The sequence below is a fragment of the Ruditapes philippinarum genome, unplaced genomic scaffold (assembly GCF_026571515.1).
Source record: "Ruditapes philippinarum isolate M1 unplaced genomic scaffold, ASM2657151v2 ctg1245_1_1_1_1, whole genome shotgun sequence".
Classification (NCBI taxonomy): Eukaryota; Metazoa; Mollusca; class Bivalvia; order Venerida; family Veneridae; genus Ruditapes; species Ruditapes philippinarum.
In genome coordinates, this window is record NW_026857902.1 from 126,702 (window position 1) to 138,770 (window position 12,069).

Consider the following 12,069-nt stretch of genomic DNA (forward strand, 5'->3'; position numbering starts at 1 on the left):
ACAAATTTATTGATTTATTAAGTTCTAAAAAGAAAAAAGTCTTGTTAAATTTGGGAAATTTTATAGCACAAGCATTTAAACGCAGGGAATTAAATCAACCGAATCTTCAGACATTATTATAAAAATGTTATCTTGTTAGTAATATTACTTTATTTCTTTTCATTCTCCATGTTTTGTTAATACAGTCCAAAGATGTATTTGTATCATTGTATGACACTACGCTACTAAATAATGTTAACTTTGATGATTACGTGATGTTTAATTATATCTAAATGTATGTATTTTGTGACCATGTGCATTTTGTACACGTCTTATATGAATAAACTATCTATCTTATTTGATTAAAACCTGTACTTTAGCCACTTAAAGCTCAATGGATTGTCAGCAAATTTCGACACTTACTAAATGTGACGTAATTATTCTCACAAATTAATGTAAATATTTTATAAACGCTTCCCATTTACGAGAGAATAGTACGGAAGAGCATTAGTGCCAGGTGTATGTTTTTTATTAACTCGAAATTTCGAGTTACTAACTCGAAATTTCGACTTACTAACTCGAAATTTCGAGTTACTTATCTCGAAATTTCGACTTACTAACTCGAAATTTCGACTTACTAACTCGAAATTTCGACTTACTAACTCGAAATTTCGAGTTACTTATCTCGAAATTTCGACTTACTAACTCGAAATTTCGACTTACTAACTCGAAATTTCGACTTACTAACTCGAAATTTCGAGTTACTTATCTCGAAATTTCGAGTTACTAACTCGAAATTTCGACTTAGTAACTCGAAATTTCGACATACTAACTCGAAATTTCGACTTACATTGCACGACTTTCATTGGTTGCCGGTGAAAGCAAGGATTGAATTCAAGATACTTTCTTTCGTGTGTAGTTGTTGCACATTGACAGAGCACCTTTAACATTTATTTAACAGAACAATTTTATAGGGTCAAATTGTCCACACATACTGAACATATCCTTCGCTTTTTTGGGGGGGGGGGGGTGTAAAATCACACTTTCCACATTTCCGTGTAAACAGGGTGTTTCTTTTTCTTAAGCACACATACAACCATCATATGGAGAAACAACAAGTCCAAAACCCACCCTATTGTAAACTGTGCAATATCATGTGTTAAATAAGTTTTAAATGACGTGTATAGGCCAGTTAGTCTGTCACGTTTCTTTATACTAATAATGTTTTTGTAACATTATTCATTATTTACTAATACTTTGATTCATATTGTGTTGATAAAAGTTGATAAAAGTGATACTTGTTATAATATATATGTTGGGAACAATATAAAAGCATCCGATTTTACAAGAAATATAGTCAGTCCAACAATTTTGACAAAGGCCTCAGCACGCCCTATTTTGGCCACGCCGCGATACTTTCCTCAGATGTCCCACACGTAAAGTATAGGATCGATTTTTTTACAGGGATGAGAAGAATATGATTAGTGAAAAGAATGTTCGAACAGATTGGATACAATACAACGTCTGAAGAACGCCTGAACGTACAAATTAAAGGAAGCCTTGTATTTTTTATGTCGGTGTGTACATGCCATTACTAAGTTTAAGTTAAATTTCAATAGTTTTTGTCCAGGCACCCGTTTCTCCATCTCCATCGTTCAAAGGCACTGCCTACTATATCTTATACCATCTAAAATAACTTTGGCCATTCTTGTAATGTTAATAAGTCGAAATTTCGAGTTAGTAAGTCGAAATTTCGAGTTACTAAGTCGAAATTTCGGGTTAGTAAGTCGAAATTTCGAGTTAGTAAGTCGAAATTTCGAGTTAGTAAGTCGAAATTTCGAGTTAGTAACTCGAAATTTCGAGATAAGTAAGTCGAAATTTCGAGTTAGTAAGTCGAAATTTCGAGTTACTAAGTCGAAATTTCGAGTAAGTAACTCGAAATTTCGAGTTAATAAAAAACATACACCTGGCACTAATGCTCTTCCGTAGAATAGCAAAGCGGTGTTTCTCTTTTAACTTTTTATTTTGGACTTTCTTTAATATACTGATTTTTTATTTTTATTTGTTTATTATTACCATTATTGATCGATTAGACGTCATATATTTAAATGTGTTTTTTTCTCTACATACGGTTTCTGTTTAATACATGTAAACATTTTAAGCAATAGATATGATCTGAAGTAATCATTTTTCGTCCTCCTTTATGTAAACTACCGGGTTGTAAAAGCTTACATGTATAAAAAGCGACTTATTGTTAAAATAGTTTATGTAGTGACACTTTTTGGTTTATTTTATACCGTCTTGTAGGAGGTAGTTACTTCATCTATCCTCAACCACTTTGCCCAAACCACCACCCTCTCACTGATGGCTTTAGTTCCAATGGCTTTCCTTTGATTACACCCTTAAAGATTTATATTAATCTAGCGAATTCCTTAATTAAGTCGTTAATTGCTATCAATAATTGATACTTCCACTATATACCTTGGGTTACGTGTCCCTCCATTTTTATATGCCCGAAATAATTTCAAACTTCATAGGATGATTGTCCATATTAGGTAGAAGACCCCTATTGATTTTGGGGTCAAAAGGTCAAAGGTCAAGGTCACTATTACCTTAAAATTTAAAACAGTTTCCGGAGCATAACGTAAGTCCCATTTGGCCCACAATATTTAAACTTCATAGGATGATTGTCCATATTAGGTAGAAGACCCCTATTGATTTTGGGGTCAAAAGGTCAAAGGTCAAGGTCACTATTTCCTTAAAATTTAAAACAGTTTCCGGAGCATAACATAAGTTCCATTTGGCCCACACTATTTAAACTTCAAAAGATGAATGTCCTTACTGGGTAGAAGACCCCTATTGATTTTGGGGTTACAAGGTCAAAGGTCAAGGTCACTATTACCTTTAAACTGATTACAGTTTTTGGAGGATAACTTAAGTTCCATTTGGCCCACAATATTAAAACTTCATAGGATGATTGTCCATATTGGGTAGAAGCCCCCTATTGATTTTGGGGTCACAAGGTCAAAGGTCAGGGTCACTTTTAACTTAAAACTGAAACCAGTTTCCGGAACAACTTGAGTTCCATTTGGCCCACAATAATCAAACTTCATAGGATGATTTCCATATTGGGTAGAAGACGCCTATTGATTTGGGGTCACAAGGTCAAAGTTCAAGGTCACTATAACCTTAAAACTGAAAACAGTTTCCGGAGCATAACTTAAGTTCTATTTGGCCCACAGTGTTCAAACTTCATAGGATGATTGTCCATATTGGGTAGAAAACCCCTATTGATTTTGGGGTCACAATGTCAAAGGTCAAGGTCACTTTTACGTTAAAACTGAAAACAGTTTCCGCTCAATAACTTAAGTATTAATCAACCTACAGCTGTAAAATTTTATAGGATGAACAGCCAAGTCCAATACATGAATCCTATTCAAAGGTCAATATCAAACGACCTTGATATTGTTAACATATTTACAACTGTCAAACTTCATAGGATGATCACTTATATTGAGTACATTAATTATATACCCTAAAAATTTGCTTATATTATGTTATACCTCTGGCATCTTTCCGTCCATCCGTCGTAGCTTTTTTACTTACAAGATAACAACTTGATGGTGGTGCTTTGGAAACAGCAACTGTATATATATATAAGCTATAAAGGAGGATTGCTTTTTAAAGGAGGTAATACTATATTTAAAATCCCCATGTCTTACAAATCCTTAATTCTTTCTTAAAAAAAGATACTTTCGGGCATATAATGCTCCGCCTAGCGGTGCTCTTGTTATTTCATTATTTTTTTTTTGTTTTTCAGTGTCCTGTTAAGTGTGTTTTCGGTGACACTATATGACCTGGACTGTGTTCTATGAACGTAGCTCTTCTGATGATCTTTATTCTCATATTACCTTCAACATCCATGATACCTATATACCTATATAATCCTACAAATCATTCGTCCTCTTTCATGCTTCCCCGTCTGTAGTTACATTAACTTACTAAAATCCAGAGGTTGTTAGTTCGATCCTCCACTTCTCACACAAGTGTACATTTTGTATTTGTGGTTTCCAACAATATCATAATTAGTTCATTGGATAAATAAGATATACGTGATCTATTGATTTACTTTATTAAAGTCGAATTTTACACGATGCAATGAAATAAACTGTTTGTTTACATTTGTTAGATCGAAAAAACCGTACCATTTCTATGTATGAGGTCCTTATCCGAACGGTTGCGATTGTATCAAACATTATCAAAATAGCTATTTAAATTAATGATCGCACTTAAAAACTAGCAATCATTACTCGACGATCATATAAAATATCAGGCCTTTTATTTTATTGCAGTATTATGTGAAAATCATGCATAAAAGAAACACCGCTTCTTTGCTATCCCTATTTAAGGTGCCATTAAACAGTTCGTATACTGTAAGACTTCAAAAATGCAATGTACGATACTTTAAATGCCAAACCCGATTAGCTAAATAGGGAGGGTATTTTATTTGTAATGCAGAAGTTGCTAGACCGATCCTCGAGCGAGGCGTAATTTTTCCATGGCAATTGATCGCGATGTAATGGCCATCCTTCCACAACGCTGATTCAGAAATCATGTGAGATAAGTTGTCAATCAAATTCGGAGAATTTGGCAAATACTGGTTAGTGGGTCGACGGCCCAGATATGATCAAAACTGCTTTTTAAACGGCAAAAAAACCCAGAAAAACAAGTTTCAAGGCCAAGTTTTCAAAAGGAAACAACAAAAGTACAGGATTTTTTTTGTATTTTGTAAATGTACATGGGTAAAAAAATCTTACAAATATAATATACACATGTGATGACAGAATGAGAGAGATTTGTATAGAGATAACAATTTTTCTTACGTATTTCAGCGTACCTCATCATAACTTCCTCATTAGGTAACTAGTTGTAGTCATAAAAGTACACAATATCAAATAAAGACAGAAAACAGTTAATCAAGTCCAGTGATTTTAATTTGATTTTAACATATCATATTCCCAAAAAAAAGAAGAAGAAATATATACGTACATGTAAAGACAGTTACAATAGAATGGTATAATATATTTGGCAAAGGATTTGACCCACAAGTTTTCTCAACGGATTTTCCCTTGTGGTTTTGAGCAATAAAAAGCTTTACTATAAAGTCAACGCGAAAAAATGCAAACTGATTGAAAACTCTCTCGTATCCGTGTTTGAATTTGCACAAAATTTTAATTACATTGACATTAAATTTCACACTATTCTACTACAGAAGTTGTAATACATTCTGATAAAATTAGACATGTGCTTCTTATCAATTTCCCCCTTTACATTTTAAGTCCTAAATAAACCAAACAAACATTAAACAAAAACGAATATGTTTTGGCAATTATTAATATTACAATTTATTCATGCATAATATAATGGATAGTACGTCGGTTTTAATTTGATTTTTAAGATTTTCATGTTTCATATTATTGACGCAAAACATGTAAAGAAAGCTACAAGTTAAAAATCCGTGAAGATAAACAATAAGAAATTAAATGAATACTGGCATGTAAGATGTGAACAAAATTTGAAAACCACAAAATACAAGGACCTCAAAAAATGTATGAGTTTGCTGTCTGCTATCATTGCTAGCGTGACACTATTTTATACTTCTTATTCAATTTTAAACAAATTTGAATGTAAATAAAATACATAAATCAAAATATGTTAAAATGTGTGAATACATTCGAACGTTTACTTTACTCAAGTGTGATATTAAGAACCAGATAATTCTAGGCCGAAGAGAGAGCGATTTTTCTCACGTTTCTAGATTCGGCGTTTGAAGACGAATGTTTTGACATGTACAGCCAGCCATCCGACAATACCATATGTACCGGATGTGAAGGCACTTCATTGTGTATCTCTCGTAATCTGTGTCCGCTGGCTGCCTCCAGTACAACAATCTTACGCTTTGCTGCCACGAGCACATTTTCTTTCACAAGAAGTACCGATTTCGGTTTCCCCACGTGACAATTCCACACAACTCTATCGCGGTGACCCACTACAACGCAAGAAATTCGATCAAGCTTTTGTTCGGACGTGTAGATAAAGAAGCCCAACTTAGACCATTCCATTGCGACGAATTTAGCATCAACGAAATAGTGTCTCGACTTTTTCTTCTTTATCAAAACAAGCGGTTTTACAGTCCGGTACGGTTGCAATGCCTCTGTCAGAATGATCACTCTGTCGCCGCAACAAACACCTAAAAAGCCCTTTGTATAACCAACTCCGAATATTTCAACATCTTCAGGAATTAATTGTTCCTGTTTGCACGCTATTTTAGAATTAGAAATATCAAAGATGCACACAGTTTTCCTTGCTCGTGACGTCACAGCGACTGTATCGTCGCGGATAATGCAACAAGAAAAGGGCTCTTTAATTTGATAGTCAAAGAGTGGAGTTCCTGAAGTGTCATACAGTTGAAGACAGTTGTTTTCGATGTCACAAATGAACAGTATACCGCTACTTGATACCGCTACTCCCGTAATGTTCGAGTGGCGCATGGAAAGCTGTGACGTCATGTGTGCGTCATTTACAGAAGGTAAACTGAACTTGAGATTGTAAGATACGCTTTTCCTACTGTGTGTGTCGAGAGGTGGTACAAGCCGCATTTCAGGTTCTTTTTTCCTTATGTAGCTTTTGTCGCTGGAAAAACTTTCATCAGACATAGATGCGTCAAATTCCCTATTGTCACTTGACACTAGGGACGCAGAACTAGATGCGGAGAGATACGAACGATTCGTACCTGTAGAACTACTTGATGACAGAGAACGTCTGTTAAATCTTAAATTCGCAAGATCATTCATAGACGTTGCCTTTGACGTATCTATTCCGTCTGGAGAAAATTGGTTGTCAGAAAAACACGACTGGTCGCCAGTGACGTCACTTGTGATTGAATCAATTCGTCTGCTTGGGCTTCCTCTTGACTTATGCATCCTAGGAAGTGGAGGGATTTTATCAACGTCAATATCAAAAGTAGATCTGCCAACAGAATTGATTGAGCTGTCGCTACCACTAGCTGTCGGACCTAGAATATGCTTCAAACGGTGCATAGGTGATTTCGCGAATCTTGGGCTAAGTTTATTTGATTCTTTCGTTGAAGGCTTTTCAAACATTTGAACAAGTTTTTCAGTGTTTGAAGGTGGTCGGACATTTATCATCGGTGGTGAGTGATTGTCAATACTGTTTACATCATTTGTACATTCCATTTGGTTTATTTCCGTGCCTTCGTCATGATTCTTAGGAAATGATGATGGATCTGCTTTACTGTATGTTGGGTCATGAAAAGCGCTATCCCCGTCTTGAGCATGACAGTTTTCTTCATAATCTGCGCGACCAGATTCTTGAACGCTTATTCGCTTTTTCGGAAGCGTAGGAATTGGAATATTAGTGGTTGAATTAGGCTCCTTGTAAAATGATCGTGTCTTTTTGACATCAACATCATGATGATCTGTTCTCATTCTAGGTAGGGTTTGAAATTTGTCTCGATTTTCAATAAACGCAATTTTGTCTTCAATATGCATGTCTGGGTGTAAGTCCGGTAATGGCGGAGGTTTGGGACACGGTGTTGGTGGCTCCTCTACATGTATGCTGCAGTAGATATTCTTCTCACCTACAGCCCAAGCTTTGCTTTTCGGTATCACAAAAACTGACGAATCAATTTCGTCATCAGCAAAGCTTTCTTGGCTAAACGACTGATTTAGACTAATTCTTGACGGTCTAGAACGCAGTCCTGTATTCTTGCAATTAGGATCTTCCACGCTCAGTTCTCCAAAGGACATGAACTTTTTTCTGATGTACTGAAGTTCGTCTGATAAGTGAAAATGTAATTTTACATCTCTGTCTATGAGTTCGGTGTTTTGAAACTTAGTATGGAGATTTTTGACAGTATTCAGCACATACATAAGTTCTCCAGCCACAACATCATCGTCTGCTTTACACCTTTCTATGTTGCTTTTAATATCGGACACTTTTCTGTTAAACTCGTCAAGTTGATCTACATCATGTAGTACCATTGATCTTTGGTCTTGTACAACGGAGTGAACAATTTCAAGCGCCTCGGTTGCTAGTGTTTCCGTTTGTTCAATCAAGCGTTCCCTCATTTGTTTGATACCAGATACAAGACTTTTTTCTGCTTGCTCTAATTTTTCCAACGTGTTTTGATATTTTTGTGACCATGTTTTAGAGGTGGTCAAAATATGTTCATATGTTCGTATAGCTTCTGGAATTTCTTGTTCAATTCTTTCTGTGGTTTTGTCGATGTACTCAACATTGTCTTCGTGCACACATACCTTGTGTGCCCCTAGTATACATTTCATACATAAACTCTGTTCGTGTTTCAGACAAAACGCTGTGGCTGGTTCGCCGATATGTCTGCTACACGTTGAATTAGCGCGTTCACTCATCCTCGTTTACTTTATTTAATGCATGTATAATCTTATGAAATAACGCACTTTTTCACTTGTTATACGCAATTCTTCGTTCATAAATGAACTGGTATTTTAATTCTTAGCATCTTTATTTGTATTCATGTTTGGTTTCCTCATTATTTATCGTACATCCTGTTAAACATTGAATTTCCAAAGTCGTCAAATGTCATATTATTTATGAAAATAGAATCGAGTGTATATTTATTTTAATACGTTTTCTATTCCGGGTTCAATAAATTCGATAAATCTATTTTTGTGTGTCAATACCGAGATCTTTATAAACTATAATGATTCCATCAATTTATGCTTGTATATCCAGATCTTTAAATTGTCTGAATTCGACAATTCTTTTGACAAAATAGCTTTCAAATAGAGTGAAGTCAAATTTAAAGCACTTGAATTTAACTCATGTTTAACACATCTTCAACCGTATATTGAAATATTTATATACTGTTTTTGTAATTTATCTCGGGTAGATATGCCTATTTTCTTCCTGATTGAACAATGATTTATCTTATACGTAAAAGTACTGCGCTGATGTATATTGTAAAGTCTTTCTTTTTTAAATGGTAATATGATAAACGTGAACTGTTTTGACCTGAATCAAAACACACCTGTATTATCCCTCTAATAGAAGGTGTTTGTTTTTGGGTGGTTTTTTTTATTTTCTTGTTTGCTTTTCATTCTTTCCTTTTTCGTGGCAAAAAGCGTGACTAAAAGCGAAAAAGTATCCTTATTGAAATAAGGATAATGGGACTTTGCTTACATATATATTAGTTCGTTGTGGTGAAAACTTCCGGCTAATTTGAACCATATATAATCTTAAAGCAGCACGCCTCCAGATTCCGGCTAATCTTAATGAAAATTTTGAAAATATATTAAACAGTAAAATATTGTGAAGTGAACAAAGAAAATACTTTATACAATTCAAATGGAACTTATAACCAATGTAAATTACCACAAGTTGGTCAAAATGTGTAAAAATAGCCCTTACTGCGTTATAGTAAAGTGATATGGTGAGAAATACTGCAAAATCAGTCATTAATCGTACATAGCATGTGCATTTTTACTTAAATCTTGGATATTACTTTCAATTGTCTTAAAATTATAGTACATTTTTCTCAAGTTTGATTTTCTTGAAATATTTTGGTTCATCTGGAGGCATGCCTCTTTAAAGTTCTCTTGAGGTTACATGTACAAGATTGCACGGAAAGTACAGTGACACGTAAGAATGTGACCTGATAGTGAAGATTTCAGTTAGCGTGTAACTGTCAAACAAAAGGTTCAGTGGTGAATGGACGGGACGTTACCCTTATTCAATTATTGAGACTTTCATTATTTACTGGTAGCGTTAGGGTTTTTTTTATTTCAACATTTTAATTCGAGATGTCATTGAACCACTGGGTAACCGGTTATCACATTACTTCATTAACAATTATTTGCGTGCAAAGTGTACAGCATATTAAACAATAACTTAAATTGACAAGTTCATTATAATTTCAATCATTGCAGCAATTTATTTTTTAACAGATTACGACCTGAAGATTGATCTAATAATATGATTTTGGCATTTAACTAGTTTTCGATAAGGTGTGTGTCATGTATAAAATTTGTGTGTGATTTTCACTAAAATAAACGGAAGATAATATCCAGACCTTGGAGAAATATTATATTTTATATACAATAGCCTAATGGGGTAGTCATAGTGAACGTTGCGCAAACAAAAGTTTATGTTTATCATTGTGGCGTAACTTCAAACTAAATTGCTTTATTTGAAAGAAAATGACAATTACTTCACTAATTTACAGCAACATGGGTTGTAAAAAAAAAATTGGTCACCGCAGAACCATCCGACCACTAATTGTTCACATAGTTAAAGATGGCAGGTGATGATGGTATGAATCACTTAAATGTTGTTGCTTGATTAACAGAGCGTGACAGTTACCGCACAACTTTTACATAAATTTGAAAATAAACTGCTGAATTTTCATAAAATCGTATTTATTCATTTTAAGTATACATGTCTTTAATTGATTAATTAACAAGTTAAAAATTACTGTTTGGTCTGGGACATACGATACATATACCGTCATTGACATACATAGATATCTATATGTTATATCCCTGATTACACGTAAATCTCTGGTCGTACATCTGCGTTTCATTTCTCATCATTTTCTCAACACATTTTAAAGGAACTCCACTGAGGTCCAAGAGCCTAAACACATAAAATTTTAATTTCTTATATAGACTAGCTGGTGCACTTTTAACAGGAATAAATGCAAAAGATAGTTAAGAAATATACTCGAAAATAAATTGAAAGTCGTATTTTTGTGCTATTCATAGCCCGATGTTCAATTTTGGGTCATTTTTCACAATCGAATAAATATTCTGAAAGAAAAAATACGGAATGAGCAAACAATCTGAAATTTTGCAAACAAATAATTGGTCAAGATCTACATCAAATAGAACAATAATCAGCAAACAATAGTCTGAGGTCCGTCATGTCAAAAAACCACAATGGAGTCCGTTTAAAGCACAGTATGCCTCAGAAATCCACATTTATCTTATTCTTTAGAAATGTCAAACATGTAATGTTTAAATACTTAATTTAGATCATGCTAGATGTTTAACAGCTTAAGAAATTAGAGTAGCACTGAATGTGCGGTAATGTATGTAAAGGTAGCAAAAAGTAAACAAAGTAGTATTTTGACTTCCAAACAAAATACTCAATTCACTGTAATTGTACCAACTGCCAACAGAGCAAAAGAAGCCAAGATAGTTCATTATATGGGAAATTATTGTTTTTTTTAGAAAATGCATCAAGATACCAAAAATAGAAAGTTTTTGAGAAATAAAAATGATAGCTTTCTGAGGCATAGTTGGTCTTTAACGATTTTCATCATAACTTATTTTGAATTAAGGTGCCCGTCTTGTTCTGAATTTGCTTATATTTAAGGTTTGATCTTTTTGGTTTGAATCCCGCTATTTAAATCCCGTCTTGACTAGTATAACTTTTAAACTAGCGTTTTACCTTGCAAACCAACAGCGCTTGGCCTAGACACCCAAAGAATCGGGGTCCAACGCTCCGGATGTCAGAGGTTACTAAGCACTTATAGTTTTGAAGGAAGGTATGATTGCACTCGACTTTTACGCTATACATGTAAACTAGGATGCTCTATCATAGCCGGGTTACTCAAGTTACTGTACATCTGATCAGTTACAGATAGGTGTTAGTTCATATACAACTAAGGATGCCGAATCAGTTTCTAACTGATAAGGTATATTGCATATTTGAAGCAAAACAAATATAATGTCACAATTAAGGAAGTTATAAGATACATTCATCCAGAAGAAATATTATTTGTGTAACATATAAAAATATGATCGGCCGGGCAGTAAAAAAATCCATTAATTGACTATTCTAATACATAGCAGAAAACAAAATAAAAACTTACAATGTACTTTTAGAGCTCATTTCTCTTAATTAGCAGAAGTGTGTCCTTTTTGTTATTCTAAGTGTTTTATAAATACTTTCTTTTTTATACGCCCGTTTGAAAAAAGAACAAAAACGGGTCGTAACGGGATCGCTCTTGACGGGCATGAAGGCAGT